We start from the raw sequence: 17473 nt of genomic DNA, 5'->3' as shown, positions 1-17473 counted from the left end.
ACCCACAGGGATTTACCAACACCACGTGGAATGTTTCTTAACTTAACTTCTTATTAACTTATTTGTACTTACCCTCACTGCAATGTTCTTGATCAATCCTCTGAGCCTCCTCTGTTAACCCCCAATTCTGCCAGATTCTTTGGACCGGAGAGACCCTTCGGCAGTGGTTCCACACTTCTGAGACTCCAAGACCTCCCCAAAGCCAACAGAATTCTTAGTCCAAATTGTCGCGAAAAGCACTTACCTTTTGTTTGGGTGTACCTTTAATTCTGTTAGCCTTGTGGGGGTCCCTAGAGGGCTAGGAAGCGTCCCCAATCTGCCGTTTCCTTTCCGCGGGTCTCTATCCGGTCCTGCCGCGGTCGCCAATTTTGTCGTGGTTTCTCGTGCCCCACCAATGACCAAGAGATGCAGAAGATTCTTCAGAAGGGTTAAACTTCAATTTGCAAATCAAAGCTGAGACAGTCATTGAGCTAATCGCTGATTGCCCCCCGATCCTCGGACACAGCATTTTTTATAGCAATCTCCTGGTCCAGTTGCATTAGCATATGTAATCGATCTATAGTTGTGTATTACACGTACCTCACGTACATCATGTCCCTATTGTTTCTACTCATTGCTTTAATCATGTTCTAATCTACATCTCTTAGCTACCTTTCATTAAGATACCATTGTCTTCTACATTTTTAGGATACATGCATAGCAAATAATAGTCCTAGGATTATGTGACTTAATTATGTTCTAATCTACATCTCTTTAGTTCTTTGGCTACCTCTCATTAACATACTATTGTCTTCTACATTCTTAGGATTTCAGTCTGCTACTAAATTGGGTACATGCATAGCAAATAGCAATGTCAGAACTGACCAATGTTCTAATCTACATTTATTTAGTTCTTTAGCTACCTCTCATTAACATACTATTGTCTTCTACATTCTTAAGTTTTCATTCTTCTACCCATGCATATCAAATAGCAGTTTCAATCAAATAGCAAGTTTCAAAACTGACTTCATAGTTTTGGTAAATTTATACTTTTATACTCCAATAACAGCAAGGGAGATGAGGCTGAGTACAGAGCTATGGTGGAAATCTTTGTCACATGGTACGAGCAGAATCATCTGCAGCTTAATGTGAAAAAAACTAAGGAGCTGGTGGTGTACCTGAGCAGGGCTAAGGCACCGGTGACCCCTGTTTCCATCCAAGGGGACAGTGTGGACATGGTGGAGGATTACAAATACCTGGGGATACGAATTAACAATAAACTGGACTGCTCAAAGAACACTCAGGCTGTTTACAAGAAGGGTCAGAGCCATCTCTATTTCCTGAGGAGACTGAGGTCCTTTGATATCTACCAGACGATGGTGAGGATGTTCTATGAGGCTGTGGTGACCAGTGCTATCATGTTTGCTGTTGTGTGCTGGGGCAGCAGGCTGAGGGTAGCAGACACCAACAGAATCAACAAACTCATTCGTAATGCCAGTGATGTTCTGGGGGTGGAACTGGACTCTCTGGCGGTGGTGTCTGAAAAGAGGATGCTGTCCAAGTTGCATGCCATCTTGGACAATGACTCCCATCCACTCCATAATGTATTGGTTAGGCACAGGAGTACATTCAGCCAGAGACTCATTCCACCGAGATGTAACACTGAGCGTCACAGGAAGTCATTCCTGCCTGTGGCCATCAAACTTTTCTAATCTTCCCTCGGAGTGTCAGACACCCTGAGCCAATAGGCTGGTCCTGGACTTATTTCCACTTGCAAAGATTAACTTATTATTATTTAATTATTGATGGTTTTATATTGCTATATTTCTACACTATTCTTGGTTGGTGCGACTGTAACGAAACTCAATTTCCCTCAGGATCAATAAAGTACATCTGTCTGTCACAGGTTCCACAGTGTTAAAATGGGAGAACAGTTGCTGTAGATTTTATCCGTCATCTTTACAAATCTACATACGAATTTTCACCGAAAGTGACTTGTCATGAGGGGTATCATCTTCAAATGAATAACCACATCACACTCAGGCAAGGGTTAACACATAAGTGGTCTCCACAGGATATCCCAAATCAGATCCACTCCTATGGGTTAAATGAGGTGACAACCACACATTCGATGTATGGTGAATGGATAATTATCCCACCCTTGTGGGCATAGGAAAGTTCTAAACAGTGACCTTTGGCCACTAGTTCCCTGGTTTCAATCCTTCCATTTTTCATCCATCTTCCTCTGAGTCTGAGTGACTGTGTCCTCAGTTAAAACTAAATAAACTGCGAGCAATGTAAACAATCTTCAAGTCAGACTGATTCACCTTCTTAATCTCTCTTAAAATGACAGTCCATATCAAACGAAACCTAGGGATTCATAACAATGGCCACTCCCCACTATGAACTGACTTGTGTTCCAGTAGTTGGGATGACTGAGTGAATCCTTTCCCACAGATTGAGCAGGTGAACGGCTTCATCCCAGTGTGAACTTGCTAATGTCTCTGTAGGTTGGATGACTGACTGAATCCCTTCCCACATTCTCAGCAGGTGAACGACTTCTCCCCAGTGTGAGCTCGCTGATATCTCTGAAGGGTGGAAGAGTTTGTGAATCTCTTCCCACATTCTGAGCAGATGAACGGCTTCTCCCCAGTGTGAACTCGCTGATGTACCAGTAAGGTGGATGACTTAGTGAATCGTTTCCCACATTCTGAGCAGGTGAAAGGACACTCCCCAGTGTGAACTTGCTGGTGTGCCAGTAGTTGGGATGACCGAGTGAATCCCTTCCCACACTCTGAGCAGGTGAATGGCCTCTCTCCAGTGTGAACTCGCTGATGACTCTGTAGGTTGGATGGATCAGTGAATCCCTTCCCACAGACTGAGCAGTTGAACGGCCTCTTCCCAGTGTGAACTCGCTGATGCTTCTGTAGGGTGGATGAATCAGTGAATCTCTTCCCACATTCTGTGCAGGTGAACGGCCTCTCTCCAGAGTGAACTCGCTGATGACTCAGTAGGGTGGATGGATCAGTGAATCTCTTCCCACAGACTGAGCAGGTGAATGGCTTCTCCCCAGTGTGAACTTGATGATGTCTCTGTAGATTCGATAACTGAGTGAATCTCTTCCCACATTCTGAGCAGGTGAATGGCCTCTCTCCAGTGTGAACTCGCTGATGACTCAGTAGGGTGGTTGACCGAGTGAATCTCTTCCCACAGACTGAGCAGGTGAATGGATTCTCCCCAGTGTGAACTCGCTGGTGTCTCTGTAAGTTGGAAGACAGAGTGAATCCCTCGCCACAGAGTGAGCAGGTGAATGGTTTCTCCCCAGTGTGAACTCGATGATGTCTCTGTAGATTGGATAACTGAGTAAATCTCTTCCCACATTCTGAGCAGGTGAACGGCTTCTCCCCAGTGTGAACTCGCTGATGCTTCTGTAGGGTGGATGAATCAGTGAATCTCTTCCCACATTCTGAGCAGGTGAACGGCTTCTCCCCAGTGTGAACTCGCTGATGACTCTGTAGGTGGGATAACCGAGTGAATCTCTTCCCACAGACTGAGCAGGTGAACGGCTTCTCCCCAGTGTGAACTCGCTGATGACTCTGTAGGTGAGATGACTGAGTGAATCTCTTCCCACAGACTGAGCAGGTGAACGGCTTCTCCCCAGTGTGAACTCGCTGATGACTCTGTAGGCGTGATGACTCAGTGAATCTCTTCCCACAGACTGAACAGGTGAACGGCTTCTCCCCAGTGTGAACTCGCTGATGTACCAGTAAGGTGGATGACTTAGTGAATCCTTTCCCACATTCTGAGCAGGTGAAAAGCCACTCCCCAGTGTGAACTTGCTGGTGTGCCAGTAGTTGAGATGACCGAGTGAATCCCTTCCCACACTCTGAGCAGGTGAATGGCCTCTCTCCAGTGTGAACTCGCTGATGACTCTGTAGGGTGGATGACTGAGTGAATCCCTTCCCACAGACTGAGCAGGTGAATGGCTTCTCCCCAGTGTGAACTCGCTGGTGACTGTGCAGGTTGGATGACCGAGTGAAAGTCTTCCCACAGACTGAGCAGCTGAACGGCCTCTCCCCAGTGTGAACACGCTGGTGTGCCATTAGGTCAGATGACTGAGTGAATCCTTTCTCAGATATTCAGCAGATCACCAGCCTTTGCCCGGTGTGGTGTGAACTGATTGGTGTGTCCACAGGTGGGAAGACCGACTGAACCCCTTCTCACACACAGAACAGGTGAATGGCCTTGCCCAGTGTTAACTTGCTGATGTACCTTCAATTGTGATAACCGAGTGAATCCATTCCCACTGTCTGAGCAGGTGAATGGCCTTTCTTCTGTACAAAATGACGGGCTTGCCAGTTGGTCAGATGACCGAGTGAATCCCTCCCCACTGTCTGAGCAGGAAGGGTGGTCGATTGAATCTCTTGCTCCACCTTCTTAAATATCTGGACAGAGACAACAAAACTGGTGTGCCGTGTTTGAACTTCCTGGAGACAAATCCCTTGTCATTTTCAACCTGTAAAAGATTTACAAAATCCATCATTGGGTTTAGGACAACATTTCAAATGAGATTACATGAGTTGCCAACGTTTGATCTGGTATCACACTGTTACAGTGAGGTTCAACCCAAGTTGGACAGAGAAATCTTCTCCTGACTGGGCAGAGAGCTGGTATCTGCAATGACCATCAATTCCCTGATGCTCTTCCTGTTTCTATAAGAATGGGGCATTTCTGCCATCTCCAATCTGTGACCTGGCTCAGTTTGACTCTCTCCATTGGTATTTTTCCCTGTTCCTGCTGAGCTGCATGGGTTCCTCACCCCACAGTAACTGAAACAGTCTCACGCAATTAGTCTTTCTTGATGTGCATCTCCCCATTGTAATATCCCCATGGGGATGAATAAAGTATCTATCTATCTATCTGGGATTTTCTTTTATGTATTATTAACTTAAAGTGCCACAGTTTTAATGCCATATAGAAAATTCCTGTTGAGGTGAATGGTTGGTCTGCACAGCTGTTCAAAAGACAGAGTGAATTTTTGTAATATTTCACATTCTTGTAGAAAATTACAACACAGCAACATGCCCTGTGGGCCATCTGGTCTGTGCTGAACTATTTAATCTGCCCACTCCCATACCCCTACCATCCAGGTACCTACATGAACCTCTGAAATGTTGAAATCGAGCTTGCATGCACCACTTGAGCTGGCTGCTCATTCCACACCCGGATGACTCTCTGTGTGAAGAAGTTTCCCCTCATGTTCCCCTTAACATTTCACCTTTCAGCCTTAACCCATGGCCTCTGGTTGTATTCCCACTCCATCTCAGTGGTAAAAGCCAGCTTACATTTACACTATCAATGCCCCTCTATCACAATCAAATCTCCCCTCAATCTCCTACAGTCCAAGGAATAAAGTCCTGACCTACTCAATCTTTCCTTATAACCCAAGTACTCCAGACCTGGGAACATCCTTGTGAATTTTCTCTGAACTCTTTCAAAGTCTTTACATCTTCCCTGTAGGTTGGTGACCAAAACTGCACACAATACTCCAAATTAGGCCTCACCAATGTCTTCTACAAGTCAACATAACATCCATCTATTGTTGTCAGTACTTTTGTTCATGAAGGCCATTGGGCTAAAATCTTTCCTTCTGTCTCTATCTAACTGTGATACCACTTTTGTTGAATTAAGGACTTTCTTCTACAACAGGTCCCTTTCTTCTACAACACTCCTCCGTGCCCGACCAGTCACTGTGAAAGACCTCCCTTGGTAGGTCAGACCAAGGTGCAACAACTCACACATGTCTGCATTCCATTCCTTTTTCCATTTCTCAAACCATTTGGCCAGCTGGTCCAGATCGCACTGCAAGTTTACATGCTTTTTTGGCATTGTCTAGATGGGACAAAGAGCCTGTTTCTTTACTGAACTTGTCCATGTTTCTATGGCTGAGAAGCTGGCCAAACTTGTTTGGAAGGGAAAGGGTAGGAGTGACAATTGAGCAGCAGTGGCTGGAGTTTCTGGAGCAATTCGGGGCCTGAGTGATTCCACAGAAGTGGAAGCATTAGAAAGACAGGAGGACACAACTGTGGCTAAAATGAGAAGCCAAAGCCAACATAAATGTCAAAGAGAGGGCAAACAAAAGAACAAAAACTATTCAGAAGCTTTGAGAAACCAAAAGAAGACAACAAAAAAAGTCAGATGAGCTCAGTGCATGGAATCATGATTTGTAGTCATTAATGAGTCTCGGTAGCACCCAACAGTCTGAGGCATTTAGAGGAACAAAATATACGAGGCTTCAATTTCTCTTCAAAAGCAAGGTTCCCTGGACCAGTTACCTTTCAACTTTCATTTTGGCAGGCACATACAAACTCTGCATCCTCAAAAATTCACTTCTGAAGGCCTCCCACTTACAGGTACTCCTTTGCCAGGAAACAGCCTGTCCCAAACCACACCTGTCAGATCCTTTCTGATACCATCAAAATTGACCTTTCTCCAATTTAGAATCTCAACCCATGGTCCAGACCACTCTTTTTCCATATTTACTTTGAATCTCATGGCATTATGATTACCAATTTCTGTCACCAGCCCTGATCATTTCCTAACAGCTTATTGCTCACTTCTATGTTGGGAAATCTACGTACTGATTATGGGCACATTTGAGAAACTTTACCCCATCTAGTCCTTTTACATTATGGGAGTTCCAGTCAATATATGTAAAGTTAAAATCACTTACTGAATCAACCTTTGTTTATTGACATGGCCCACAATCTACCTACAACTTTGTTCCTCTAAATCCCTCAGACTGTTGGGTGTAAACAAGTCCCAATAATGGCTACAATATCATAATTCCCTGTCCTGAGCTCATCTGGCTTTCCTATGATGCTTCTTGCATTGTGATATACACAGCTCAGCACATTCATCGCACCAGGCTCAACCATTTGATTGCTGACACTATCTGAGGTCTGAACAACATTTGACTCGTGTAAAGAAAACAAACTCTCCCTCATTGTCACAAAAACAAAGGAGCTGATTGTGGACTGCAGGAGGAATGGAGACAGGCTAACCCCTGTTGACATCAAAGGATCTGGGGCTGAGAGGGTGAACAGCTTTAAGATCCTCGGCATAAACATCACCAAGTATCTCACATGGTCTGTACATACCGGCTGTATTGTGAAAAGAGCACAGCAGCACCTCTTTCACCTCAGATAGTTGAAGAAGTTGGGAATGGGGCCCGAAATCCTGAGAACTTTCTACAGGAACACAATTGAGAGCATCCTGACTGGCTGCATCACTGCCTGGTATGGGAACTGTACTTCCCTTAATCTCATAAACCTGCAGAGATTGGTGCAGACAGCCCAGCGCATCTGTAGATGTGAACTTCCCACTATTCAGGACATTTACGGAGACAGGTGTGGGAAAAGGGCCCAAAAGATATTGGGGACCCAATTCACCACAACCACAAACTGTTCCTGCTGCTACCATCCAGGAAACGGTACCACAGCAAAAGGACCAACAGGCTCCAGGACATCATCTTTTACCAGGCCATCAGACTGATTAATTCATGCAGATACAATTGCATATCTATGTTATACTGACTGTTCTATGCACAAACTATTTATTATAAATTACTATAAATTACACATTGCACATTTAGATGGAGATGTAACGTAAAGACTTCTACTCCTCATGTATATGTATGTAAGAAAGTCAATTCAATTCAAATCACCCTCTCCACTATCTGTCCTGTCATTCTGGCTCCCATTCCCCCTACAAATCATTTTAACCACATCAGCACCCCCCTCCACCACACTTGCTCTCGCAGCCTTACCACGAGGATATTAGTCCCCTTCCTGTTCTGTTCCCCTAACTAATGAATCCCCTATCACCCCTTTGACTTTCCTCTGCCAGGTAATCCCCCCCACTACTTTCTAAAGTGTTCCACCTGTTGCTGTGGGGGATGGCCACAAGAGGACTCTGCGATGGGTATGTAACCTCATTCCCCTTCCTGACTCTCACCCAGTTTCCTGTGTTCCGCACCTTGGGTGTAACTCACCTCTCTTCATATCATATCTATCACCCCCTCCACTCCTGGATGATCCAGAATTCATCCATTTCCAGTTCAATCTCCTTAAAGTGCTGGGTTACAAGCTGCAGCTGGATACACATCTTGTAGGTGAGGGCATCAGGGACACTGGAGGTCTCCCCACCTTCCCACCAATGTCCCCTCTAATTTGTAATGACAAGTGTGCACATAAATCATGTACTGTGTATTTTTTTTACCCAGTGACAACATGTGCACAGTGAATTTTATATAGAGAGGTATTCATTTTCACAGCTAGCAAATCACTGTCAATAAAAACGTTGATCTCCTCTGAGTTCTATCGAATTCATCTGCACTCTCACACAACCTATGTAGCAGGCCTATAGTGGGTTATGAAGGATTTTCTCGCAAGAGCTTTTGCACACTGTCCATATGTGACTTGCTTGCTAAATGACGCTTTAAAAAGTCAGATTTCCAAATTTCACTTCAATTCTTCCCATTTGCAAATTCTCCAGCAACTTTTGCATCACCACAATACAGACAGGTAACACCAGTTTCTGTGTTGTACATAAATATTTCCCCTAAACCCTCTCCAGATGACTGATGGTGATGAACTCGGAGATGGCAATGCCAATGAATATGAAGGGAAGGGCAGTAGTCTGTCTCATTGGAGTCTGGCACATTTCTGATGTGAAAGTTACTTGTTGCCCAGGGCAAAGGTGTTTGATATTATCATGTACCCAGAGAGAATGGGTCAAAACATGTTCTCACCTGTAGAAAAGTTCAGAACAGGAGGAGGTAGAACAAACTACACAGACGCAAAATGCTGGAGGAACTCAGCAGGTCGGGCAGCATCTATGGAAAAGAGTACTAATGCTGAGTTCCTCCGGCATTTTGTGTGTGTCACTTGGATTTCCAGCATCTGCAGATTTCCTCTTCTTTGTGACTGGAGGTAGAACAAAGGTAATTTTCTCTACTGCTGATGCAAAAGATTTTGTTCCCTTTCTCCGAGTTCCTAATCCTTGCGTTTAGATAGCTGGAGCTCAGCTCTGTCTGAGAGATCCATCGGTTCCCATTCCCTCATCAACCGGAAGCTCCCCGGGGCCCGTGTACGGATCGTGGGGCTGAGAGAGAGCGGGAAGAGAGCAGGACTGTCCCGGGATTGTTGGCCACGGTGTCCGGATTTCACAGGAATTGTCCCAAAGTCGCTGTATAATATAAAAACACGGAGAATCGCTCTTACCTGCACCCGACATTTTCAAGGCCTTCTGTGTACTGCGTGCATGCGTGATACTTGGGGACGTCCTCAGCCTGCCGCCTGCGCATTTCATCGGTGCTTCAGCGCCGGCGAAATTCTTAATGCATGGCCCTCTGGGTAATCACGGTGCCATTAACCATTTCTGCAAGCACCAGTTCAATGTCCATACCTCATTCTTTTTCCCTGTGTATAGAAAAATCAGTAGCTGTTTTAACTCAGAAAGTGGCTCCCATAAACAATATACTCAATATCAATGTGTATCTAATGCCAAAGTAAAATGCAGTTATAAAACACAGGAGATTCTGCAGTTGCTGGAAATACAGAGCCGCACACACACAAAAGCTGGAGGAACTCTGCAATTCAGAGAGCAACTAAGCGGCGGAGTACACAGGCTAGGCATGCTGAAGGGGCTCGGCCTAAACGTTGTCTATATATTCCTCTCCACATTTGCTGCCTGAAATTAACCACCTTTTTTTCCGGTCAACCAGTTTACAAACGTTTCTGATCTTTCTTTTGTAGCCACATCCTACTGGTTTGATTCCTCCTCCTCCTCCTGGTAAACTCTAGACCCCATCTCTCTCTCTGGAGCACCAAAGCCCTGACTCAGGCTGGCAAATCATCGGTTTCTGACTCTGCACCATCGAAGGAGACAGGCAAGACTTGGCTGCGGGTCTGGTCCAATACGGGAAGGAGTTTGAGGTGAAGACGGGATATCTGGTAAGACAACCTTTTAATATTGACCGATCCCAAGATGCTGTACCCCATCTCTGTGCAATTTCAGGCCAAAAAGTCTGTCGCACCAACTGCCCCCCTGTCTGGATCACCACAAAAGAAGGACAGACGCTCCCATCCATTTAGCAATATCCCCTCAATCCCGAGGCAACGTTTTATGAGGATGAAAGCTCTTTTGTGGATCCAGCAGGATAACAATATTCTGACTATGCAATAATGATGGACGGTGAAGTAATTAAGCAGGCATCTTTTGAAGCAGCTGTCTCCACCCAGAAGGCTGAGCTGTTTGCTCTGACTCGTGCCTGTATCCCAGCAACAGACTAAAGTGCACACATTTACACAGACTCCTGTTATGCATTTGGAATTGTACATGACTACGGGGCTCTCTGGGAACGTGGGGATTCCTGACTTCCTCTGGCCACCCCATTAGTAATGCCACCTTTGTAAACAACTTACTCACCACTCTACAGCTACCTCGAGTTTTGGCTATTATGAAATGTGCTGCCCACACACGCATGTCCGACTGTGTCACTAAACACAATGCTCTAGCAGATCAGACAGTGAAAAGTGCGGCACAATCCTCAGTAGTTGTAGCCTCCTCGGGTTCCCGTCAAGCAACCCTCCATGACTAAAGCAGAACGGGTTTCCCGGACATGTGGGAGGTACGTAATTTTCAGGGGGACACCTCTGAGGAGGAGCACAAACTGTGGTCCCAGATGGGGGTGCCAGAAAGACCCCAACCTAGGTTTTTGGATCACCCCAGCGGGACAGGTTTGTGTTCCTACACAGTTTTTACGAATATTGGTCGATTATATACATAATTGTACACACCTGGGAAAGGAGGGAATGGTTGGTAACCTGTACCCTGCACACCGGGTACGACTCCCTTGACAGGTGGACCCTTTTCTGTGTCTACAAGTTGATTTTATTGAATTGCCTAGAGTACATTGCTATAGATACTGCTTAGATATTATAGATGTGTTTAGTAGATGGGTTGAAGCTGTTCCATCTACCAATAATACTGCTATCACTGTTGTGAAGGTATTATTACGGGAAATAATTCCCAGGTACGGCCTGGCAGAGATGCTGAGCTCTGACAATGGCCCACACTTTGTGGTGAAAGTAAACAAAGGGGTACGTAACGAACTAGCTATCCAGCAACAATTCCACTGTGTACACCACCCACGGGCCACTGGCACAGTGGAGAGAGCCAATGGCACTCTGAAGAGTAAACTGACCAGACTAACAGTGTAGACTGGACTCACTTGGTTGATGGTCCTACCGATACCCAGTTCCACATGAGGGTTACCCCACAGGGTAAAACAGGGTTGTCACCAGCTGAAATCATTTATGGACGGCCCATGAAGGCACCCTGGGGACTAAGACCTTGTGTACCATTGCTCCCAGAAAGTCTACCAGCAAAATTGGATATTCATACCCGAGGGGAAGACATGGGGAAATATATATGCCAACTAACCAAAATTTTCCAAGCATACATTCACAGGTATGACAGGCTTACAAGGAAGAGAACTACATTGCACCATGGAACCTGGGATTTTTTTTCCTGATGAAGAACTGGGATTGAGGGAAACTCGGACTGCGGTGGAGAGGACCATATCAGGTGTTACCGACCGCTCCTATGGCTGTGAAACTGAAGGGGCAATCTCAGTGGATACATCATTAGGCACCAAACATGTTACAAGGAACTGAATAGAAGGTCTCTCTCGGACTAATGGAAAATGTATTGGTTGTTAGTGGTGTTCATGTTTATGTCTTTGAGAGGGCTCACCCCAGCATCCGGGGGCCCCATGTTAACACATTTCTGTCTTTCTGTCATACCTATGCCAAACAGGTAGAACTAGGGGCCTGCTGGGTTTGTGCTGAAATTCCACAGCATGGTAAAACTATGCTTCCAATGTCAGTAATCCTGCTCAACCAGAGTGAGGAATTCTCAGCCTGGGCTTTCTCAAATAACATCCGGGGAAGTGAGATGAGGACCTGTGGTCCAGACAGAGATGACTGTGGCTGTCAGTGTTTTGAGGGATGGTGTCTCAGACCCCCATCAAACGGAACTTCCAATACTGGGAAACATGCATCCTGGCCATACTTGCAGGTGCCCAGCAGCCGAGAGGAACAACTGAGACTGATTGATTTTGGATGATTACTTTTCTCTCCTATGGAGTAGCCGGGAATTCATGAGAGATAAATCAATTTGGATACAGCACTTGAGGAGCTGGCCACAATACTGCAGGGGCCCTGACAGAAACACAGGCCCAAGTAACAGAAATATCCACTGAAATGATTGCAATCTGGCAAACAGTCATACAGAATCGTACAGCTTTAGAGTTTATCCCAGCTGAGAAAGAGGGAACCTGTGCTGTTATTGACACAGAATGCTGCACCTATATCCCTGATGAATCTACTAACATTACACCCCTCTCCGAGCACACTGCAAAGGAGATTGACAGCATCAAGAAAGTAGGGCAGGATTTACACGGGTTCACCGAAGGGTCGAAATGGTGATCTTTGAAGGCCTGTTTGGTAATATGTGGGGCATGATACTGCATTATGTCCTAATAGTTGTACATTTCTTTGTTACAATTACTGTTGTACCCTGTCTTTACCCACTGATAAGTCAATGCTGTCGTCAGTTGCTATCTCTGTAAGAAGTTACTGCGTTGTTGATAATGTAATGATCAAAAGGAGGGAAGGATAAAGTCTGTAAAATGGTTAACACTTCGTTAAACAATAGCAGCCTGTTTTTCTGAAAGAAACTGCTGATGATCAACCGATGTGCTGAGCCATGTTTCTTCTTGTGGGTAGCTAGCTAGAGTTTCAAGATGCTTATCTCCTTGCGCATTCACATGTAGAGATAGGATAGCTTCAGTCTGTTCTGTGTGTGTAAACCATTATGACTATTTTGTAGTTTGTCTTTAGGGGCTACAGCCTGTCATGTAGTAAATATCTTTGGCTCCAGCCTGTCTTGTGTGGGGGTATCTGGATGGATATATCTGTGGTGTAAGGGGAATTGTTAGTCAGTTACTGGATTGGGTGGGAACAGTCACAGACTGTTCCTGTTTGAGCGACTAACTAAGTAAGCCCCGGGTGCTTGGAATAAAGAGTTTGTACCGTATGGTCTCAGAGTGACTTTATCCAGATTCGACTTCCACAGAATAGGAGTGGTTTTAAAGGGCTGGGCTGCTGGAAGCACATTACCAGACCTGGTGTGTTTGCAACTGTGTCTAACAGAGGCATAAATGGTTCTTCTGGGCACATTCAGTCTCACCAACTATTTCCCACCTTCTATTGTACAGGTATGTAATGTATAAAGGACCAGTGTTTGAGTAAATGAGACTCACCAAACTTCCTCCTCACTGACTCACTGGGATCTCCAAGTCAGCTGATTCGGAGTTGTTCTCTCCAGTTGATGCTCTCAGTCCTCGGGCCAGTTCACTTGTTGCTATTCCCACATCTTTAGCCATGGTTTGCTTCCAGCTGGGGTTTTTCTTCCAATAAACCTCTCACCGCAGGTCTAACATTAACCAGAGAGATAATGAAGCACATTAACAATGAAAAGGAGAACCAAACATTTCTGCTTAATGTTACTAAGAACAAAACTCACTGAAACTTAAACGTTGAAGCCAAATATAATAATCTCAGTGAACAATCTTTTATTGTCCCTCACACATCACAAAACAATATGGGATAAGAAGGAGCCATCATTCTGTCATGGTAATACATAAGACACAGGAACAGGATTAGGTGATTTGATCCATCTGGGCTATAAACGTGCAGGAGCAATGTGTGGTTAAGTGCCATGCTCAAGGATACAACGCACTGCCTGGCCTGAGGCTCAAACTCATGACCTTCAGATTGCTTAACCACTCGGCCACGTGCACATCACAGAAACCACTCTCCCCCCGAGACTTCCCAGTCCCTCGGTAAAGCAGGCAGTGAAATCAAAGATCCCCACAACCTGGGACGTTCTCCTTTCTCACCCACCCCAGTCTGGGATAAGACACCAGCCATAAAGCTCAAGGACAAATGTGAGCAGCCTCAGGAAATGAGGCGAGTTGGGGGAAGTTAACGGGACTCAGTGACCAACGTCAGATCCCCCAACACAACATAGAGGAAGCATCCTGACCCATCCGGGGACTCTGAGCACACACCACATCATCTTGCGTCACAAAGCGAAGGGTAGGGCAGATTGACAGTAAACAGCCTCACGTGACCTGTTGGTGGGTCTCCCATTTCAACTCTGTGGAAATAGACAGCCTGGGCTCCAGGTTTGGATTGTTCAATGCAGATTAAGTGTAGTCTACACATTTTTGACCAGCCCAGATAATCGGAAAATAAATGAGTAATTGGTCCTCAGTTCGGGGCTCACGGCCAACATCGGATCTCCCCGCTTGGGATCGGTCTCAATACTCACCGATGGGAACGCAATATCTTCGGCCCACAGACAGTGATCCCGACCCCTGGCTCCCCCACCCAGGAGGTGAGGACCCTTCCCTCGATCCCACAGATGATGCACTCCAGCACTGAGCGGAAAAGAAAACACCGCCCGGCCGGAGACAGTGAACATGCGCGAAGTGAGTGTCACATCATCCGGAGGGCAGGGCCTCGGAAACAGATGCACAGGTGCTGCCCATCTGCTGTTAAATGGGAGGGGCAAACGGGATCACGTGACCAGTCGGGTCTCCCACCCCAGGCAGAGTTTTCCAGCTACCCACCACTCTGTGTAAAGAAACAAACTTGCTGCTTACATCTCCTCTCACCATAAATATATTGGACATTTCAACCCCCAGGAAAAATAGATTGTCTGTCCACTCAGAATCAGAATCAGGTTTATTATCACCGGTGTGTGTCATGAAATTTGAAAACTGTGCAGCAGCAGTACAATGCAATACATATTATAGAAGGAAAAAAAAACAAAATAATAAAAATAAACAACTAAATCATTTACAGTATATCAGGGACCCTTACTCTTTGTGATTTTGATAAATGACCTGGATGAGGAAGTGGAGGGATGGGTTAGCAAGTTTGCTGATGACACAAAGGTTGCGGGAGTTGTGGATAGTGTGGAGGGCTGTCAGAGGTTTCAGTGGGACATTGATTGGATGCAAAAATGGGCTGAAAAGTGGCAGATGGAGTTCAACCAAGATAAGCGTGAAGTGGTTCATTTTGTTAGGTCAAACATGATGGTAGAATATAACATTAATGGTAAGACTCCTGGCAGTGTCGAGGATCAGAGGGATCCTGGGGTCCAAGTCCATAGGACACTCAAAGTTGCTACGCAGGTTGACTCTGTGGTTAAGAAGGCATATGATGTATTGACCTTCATCAATCGTGGGATTGAATTTAGGAGCTGAGAGGTAATGTTGCAGCTATATGTGACGATGGTCACACCCCAATGTGCACAATTCTGGTTGTCTCACTACACGAAGCATGTGGAAACCATAGAAATGGTACAGAGGATATTTACACAGATGTTACCAGGATCGGGGAGCATGCCTTATTAGAATAGTTTGAGAGAACTTGGCCTTTTCTACTTGGAGCAATGGAGGATCAGAGGTGACCTGATAGAAGTGTATAAGATGATGAGAGGCATTGATCGTGTGGATAGTCAGAGACTTTTTCCCAGGTCTGAAATGGTTATGAAAAGACAGCACAGGTTTAAGGTGCTGGGGAGTAGTTGCAGAGGAAATGTTACGGATAAGTTTTTTTACTCAGAGAGTGGTGAGTGTGTGGAATTGGCTGCTGGCAATGGTGGTGGAGGTGGGTAGAATATGGTCTGTTGGATAGGTACCTGGAGACACTGGAGAAAAATAAAGAAATACTAGCTTAGTAAAAAAGAGGGCTATGGGTAAACATAGTAATTCCTAAGTTAGGGACATGTTGGCACAACTTTGTGGGCCGAAGGGCTTGTATTGTGCTGTAGGTTTTCTATGTTTCTGTGAATAAATTAAAAATCGTGCAACAAACAGAAATACTATATATTTTAAATGTGAGGTAGTGTTCAAGGGTTCAATGTCCATTTAGCAATCGGATGGCAGAGGGGGAGAAACTGTTCCTGAATCACTGAGTGAGAGCCTTCAGACTTCTGTACCTCCTTACCTGCTGGTAACATTGAGAAAACCACATGCCCTGGGTGCTGGAGGTCCTTGATAATGGACGCTGCCTTTCTGAGACATGGCTTCTAATCCTCTGGTAATCTTATAAACGTCCATCCAGTCTCACCCCAACTGGCACGGCTCCAGAGAAAACAACACAATTTTGTCCAACCTCCCGTTAAAGCTCAGGCCCTCTAATCCAGGCAATATCCTGGTAAACCTTTTCTGCGCCCACTCCAAAGCCCCGACATCCTTCAGAGAATGGGGGCGACCAGAACTGTATGAAACACTCCAGATGTGGTCTAACGAGTTTTATAAAGCTGCAACGCAACTTCCCGACTTTTGAACTCAGTGCTTCAACTGATAAAGACAACCATGCCATTTGCCTTCTTAACCACCCGATCAATCTGTGCAGTCTCTTGCAGGGAGCGATGAACTTGGAGTCTAAGATCCCTCTGATCAACACTGTTCAGGGTTTTGCATTTAACAGTGTACTGTCTCATACATTCGACCTACCGAGCTGCCAAGATGATCATCACTAATCAAATCTCACTGAGATTTCTCAGGTCCTGTTGAATTTATTGCCAAGTGCACAAGTACGGGAAGGTGCAGGTACAGAGAAACACTGACTTGTAGCAGCATCACAGGCAAGTACATTCAGCTAACACACGGAACACAAATTATACAATTCTCTGTCAGTAACAAGATAGAAACATGTTTTACTTCATCCTGCTAATAGGACCAGAACAACAGGGGCCGAGCGGCGGCTCATCTCAGACGGTTCGGTGTGAAGGTCTCACAACCCGGACCGACCCCGGCAGATTCTGTGAAGGAAGCGAGGCGAGGCCGCCAGTTCGGGAAAGTTCATCCCATCAGGTTTCACCGATCACCTTGTGTTTCTCTCTCCCCACCCCCACCCCCACCTTTTATTCTCCAGTCCCGCCGAAGGGTTTCGGCCGGTAATGTCGACTGTATTCTTCCCCTAGATGCTGCCCGGTCTGCTGAGTTCCTCCAGCATTTTGTGCGCGTTGCTCGCATTTCCAGCATCTGCAGATTTTCTCTTGTTTGAGTTCGGGAAAGTTAACTCACCACTCAACGTCAGACCTCCCCGCTCGGAACCGGCTTCAATACTCACCGAAGGGAAATTGTTGGTGTTGCCCCGCAGAGAATAATCCGTCTCCGGCTCCCCGTCCAAGGGGGCGAGGACCCCCTCCCGATCCTGAACCCGAACCCGGATCCACCGCTGACCCACTTACACAAAGAACGAAAAAAACATCACTGCCTGGCTCGGGCCTGTGAGCATGCGCAATGTGCTTCTTTTGCGTCACAGGCGGTGGGCGGGGCCACGGA

The 17473-nt window shown here is 45.8% G+C and overlaps 2 protein-coding genes and 1 pseudogene across 2 annotated transcripts in view; 2 read left to right on the top strand and 1 right to left on the bottom strand.

The window, feature by feature from the left end:
• Positions 1 to 17473, top strand: part of LOC140723079 (uncharacterized) — a 561502-nt gene that overhangs the window by 471691 nt on the left and 72338 nt on the right. The gene's annotated exons all lie outside the window — the stretch shown is intronic.
• The window catches only part of LOC140723080 (uncharacterized), an 83623-nt gene that overhangs the window by 13921 nt on the left and 52229 nt on the right, over positions 1 to 17473 (top strand). The gene's annotated exons all lie outside the window — the stretch shown is intronic.
• Positions 1634 to 4301, bottom strand: LOC140723075 (uncharacterized; annotated as a pseudogene).

Source organism: Hemitrygon akajei, unplaced genomic scaffold, assembly GCF_048418815.1.
Source record: "Hemitrygon akajei unplaced genomic scaffold, sHemAka1.3 Scf000100, whole genome shotgun sequence".
Classification (NCBI taxonomy): domain Eukaryota; kingdom Metazoa; phylum Chordata; class Chondrichthyes; order Myliobatiformes; family Dasyatidae; genus Hemitrygon; species Hemitrygon akajei.
This window is presented reverse-complemented; position numbering and strand designations above follow the sequence as displayed.